This window comes from Sorex fumeus, unplaced genomic scaffold (genome assembly GCF_029834395.1).
Source record: "Sorex fumeus unplaced genomic scaffold, SorFum_2.1 ptg000061l, whole genome shotgun sequence".
NCBI classification, from domain to species: Eukaryota; Metazoa; Chordata; class Mammalia; order Eulipotyphla; family Soricidae; genus Sorex; species Sorex fumeus.
Window position 1 is genome coordinate 10005419 of NW_026606118.1, and position 4557 is coordinate 10009975.

Consider the following 4557-nt stretch of genomic DNA (forward strand, 5'->3'; position numbering starts at 1 on the left):
CATCCCCCCTGTCTCTGTGGCAGGGCAATCCCCTGTGTTCTCTCTCTCCGTTTGGGTGTTGTGGTCTGCAAAAGAGGCATTGAGTGGCAAACATGTTCAGTCCATAGTCCACTTTCGACATGCATCTCCCCTCCTGGGAGGATCCTCCAAACATCCTTCATTTGGTGCTCCCTTCTCTATCTGAACTGCCCTTTCCTCTAGGATACCCGGCTGGCCTCTAAGTTATGGAGTAATCCTCCTGGTGCTGATCTCAGCTATTCTTGGGTATTAATCTCATACTTTGTTACTTTATATCCCCCAGATGAATGCAATCTTTCTATGTCTATCCCTCTCTTTCTGACTCATTTCGCTTAGCATGATACTTTCCATATTGTACCACTTGTATGTAAATTTCGTGACTTCATCTTTTCTAACAGCGACATAGTACTCCATTGTGTAGATGTACCAAAGTTTCTTTAACCAGTCATCTGTTCTTGGGCATTCAGGTTTCTTCCAGTTTCTGGCTATTGTAAAGAGGGCTGCAATGAACAAACAAGTGCAGATGTCACTTCGACTATACATTTTTGCCTCTCTGGGATATATTCCCAGGAGTGGTATTGCTGGGTCAAATGGGAGCTCAATTTCTAATTTTTTGAGAATCGTCCATACTGTTTTCCAGAAGGGCTGAACCAGTGGACTTTCCCACCAACAGTGAAGGAGTGTCCCTTTCTCGCCACATCCACGCCAGCATCGGTTGCTTTTGTTCTTTTGAATGTGGGCCAGTCTCTGAGGTGTGAGATGGTATCTCATTGTGGTTTTGATCTGCATCTCCCTGATGATTAATGATGTAGAGCATTTTCTCATGTGCTTTTTTGCCAGTAAATAAAAATTTTTAAAAATAAAATTCTCCCAGTTCAAGTTAGAACTGGGGTCTTTTGCAGAGCTGTGGCTAGTTGACTGTTCTTTCTTTCTTTATTTATTTATTTTGCAAAAGCAGGCATCTGTAATAAACACCAGAATTTGCCACATGGGTCATACCAGAATTGCCACAACGGTGGCATTTTAGATTTTGTAGTCTCCGGGAATTGCTTTCAATTTTGTACATGGGTGGAGTCAAAGTGTAAAGTATAAAGTGGTAGGGATTAGTGTCACAGATGATGCATTGTCAAAAAATTTTTATGAACACTGCCAACTTCTCAATGTCATTCTTGAGAGTGACAACATCAGACAGAGAGGCTCAGATGTCTCCCACGGACCTGTGCCTTTTCAAAGATCATATGGAGTTCCAGAACCTTCTCCAAAAATCCCTTCTCTAAGATGTCACTTCCTTTGTTGATCCCAACGCAGAACAGAATATCCATCTTGCTTCAGGAGCTCCATTGGACATGCATGACATCCTTGAGAGTTATTGATGATATCATAGATAATTTGCAATTTGGTAGCGCTCAGCTGCTTCTCCATGGCTGCTGCACCTCCATTTTTCTTGATTCCTCTCCAGGACCAAGCCCATCAAAAAGATGCTGAAGCAAGGAAGAGTATTGTACAAGGAGCTTCTTCTGGCCTGTACTTGGTACTCTACGATATAGAGGCACTCCTGGAAGGTGAATCCAAGGACGTCTTCCCAGATGATCACCACCATGAACCCCGCTGAGCAGATGTTCTTATGGGCATGGTCGAAAATCACCCCGAACTTGAAAATGTCCACTGGCTTGGACAGGAAGCTGACCATATCACACACCAGCTCAGTTGTTTGATGTCAGGGATGAAGTCAAACTCCTCTCCATACACACATAGGAGTCTACACTCAGGAACTCAGAGCTGGATGGACAGTGTCCACACTCCCAAACTTCTTGGCTTCTTAGGCAGGCCTCAAGGACCAAAGCTAGTTGCTTTGGCACACCTTCCTGGTTTCGGCCCCACCAGAGTCAAGACTCAGCACTGAACTGGCTTGTGCCACCTCCTTGTACAAAGATTTCCTTGCAGTTGTTGGGAATAGCTAACAATACCCACATAAGATTCTCTGTGTTGTTAATAATCTTAGCAAATTCTGACAACCCGTGGCTCATTTCAAGAGTGATCGTTCCAGTTCCTGTGTACTCCAATAATTCCTTCTGTGTTTCTAACAGGAACGACCATGGCAGTTTGCCCAGCTGGGCCTCCAACCTAATCACCTGCCTAGGAAAGTCCATGACATGGTGACATGAGCGGTGACTTCAGGTGAGGGATTGATATGCTTAGGACTTATGTCTATTAATAATCAGCCTCCAAGACTCTATCCTCAAATATACCAGTATTTTTTTGGGGAGGGAACACGTGTTATGTGTTATCTCATTTTAATTGTCCCACAATAAGTTAAGGAAGTATTATATATCGCTATTTTGCTATTCCACATTTGGGAAAGGAAAAAAAGAAGGGAAATACAATAAATTTTCAAAAGACTACCTAACTATGAAGAGGTACTAAGGAACTAAACAGCAAACTGGGACATTTGTCTGACTAGCACTGACACCCTTATTGGTGGTCCCCTGGATTGGGTCAGAGGAGGAAGACATGGGAGCTTGTGTTTCTTCCCCTGTACATTGCATCCTGACTTGCAGCCCCTATTTCTGAACAAACGTTTTTGTTTTTGAGAGGTTTTAAGAGATTCCAACCTGACGGAACTCTGGAGCCCTGCACCACAGTTTCATTGCTTTATTAAGTTTTAAGCAGCAAAGGGCAACTATGCTCTGTACAGAGAGAGTCGGCATTTTCCTCCGCATTTTAATTTCATTTCATTACTCTCTAGGGCCCTACTAAATGTCATCTTTTACTGGGACTATTCATTGTTCATGTGTCAGCATCATGGGCTATACCGAGTTCAGTCTATCCTATCTTGTGAATACCACTTGAAGACCTAGGACTGAAGATAGGCAAAGGAACAAACAACCTCTCAGTATCTGTATATATCTGTGTTGCAAACCATAATGACTAAAATGAGAGAGAGAGAGAGAGAGAGAGAGAGAGAGAGAGAGAGAGAAGAAAAGTAGATAGAGACAGATTGCCGGGTTGGAAAGGAACCTGGGGACTTGGGGACATTCACTGGTGGAGTGATGGGGTTTGGAACATTGGATGACTGAAACCTGATAATGAACATCTTTTTAACCGTGTATCTCAGAGTGATTCAGTTAAAAAAATAGAGTCAGGGCTACTCCAGCTACATATGGGGAGATCAGAATTACAATGGTCAATAATTTCTCATTTAATGCATATTAGCATACATATTGCTTCCGGAAGAGAACAGCACAGAGTCTCCTGCCTCCATGCCTGGCTGTCCTCACCAGGGCTCCTTGGAGGAGGGTGGGTTGAGTTTCCCTCTCCACCCCGAGCAGAGCCCCAGCAGGTGAAGACCTCCAGTTCCAGCCACAGCCGTGCTTCAGGCCACTCTCTACATGTTCGAATGAACCTCACGCATGAAGGAACCAGCAGAGGAACCCAGGTATGAGGGACCCAGGGCGTAGATCTCCAAGCCTGCTTGGATTGGGACTGGGGCCTCCTCCACCCAGGTCCCTCATCTTCCAGTATGTAGGCATTACACCCACCAACTGCCCCTGGCGCTGTGTAATCCCATCAACGACCCAGACCCAGAGACTATAAAACCCAGTTCCCAGAAGCATTTTATTATCTAGTTCTTACTCTGGAGGATCTGGCAGGCTACCTAGGGTGTCCTGTCCACACGGCAGAGTCTGGCAAATTCCCCCTGACATATTCAATATGCCAAAATACCAGTAACAATGAGAGGTCTCATTCTCCTAACCCTGAAAGAGCCTTGAATGTGGCACTTTTTAAAATCTAAGAAGACGTTACTGGGGCCTGCTTGAGGCAGTCGATGAACAACAGGATGACAGTGATAACAATGGAAGGGTGAGGGAGAAGAGGACAGTCTAGAGAATTGATACACATAGTTACATGTGTATAGAAGCTTCCTTTAAAGTCTTTCCATCATCCTATCACTGCAATGAACAATATGTTAAGTCTCTCCCACTAATTTTGAGAGGACAGATTGCTTTCTGGACACATATCTTTAAGAGAACACTTCCATTTTTAAGTATTGAAGAGCTCAGGAAGGCTATCTTCATTCAAGTGAGATTGATAAATTGTCGTATTTGACCAAGTGTCAGATCTCTGATACTACTTGAATTGATTAAACAGTACCAACCCCAATGCAGGGACTATGAGGACATGGGGCTGTGGGATCTGTAATAAATATTTTTTCTTCTGAAGTTTTGTTTTCATCCTTATCAAAACCATGCCACTTACAATGCCTGTACTTTGTGGCAATGGCAAATGTCACTCATTAATCCGTGAAATCAATTCCTGGGCTGTGGTTCACCTTTGAAATAAAAGAGCTTGAGTAAACGGTAGGACAAGCAAATTTTCAAAGTGTCTACCTCACTCACTTTAGAAGAGAATGTTCCAGTACTTTATAATTCTCTTGCCATTTAAGAATCTCTATTTACAAAAGGATATTCTGATTGGAGATAATCATTTCTTTTTCATTTTTTATGTTCTTTTTTATTGAGATACAAATTTATAATAGTA

The 4557-nt window shown here is 43.1% G+C and overlaps 1 pseudogene; it reads right to left on the reverse strand.

The window, feature by feature from the left end:
- Positions 1–1127: 1127 nt before the first annotated feature.
- Positions 1128–2117, reverse strand: LOC130034726 (phosphoserine aminotransferase-like; annotated as a pseudogene).
- Positions 2118–4557: the final 2440 nt, after the last annotated feature.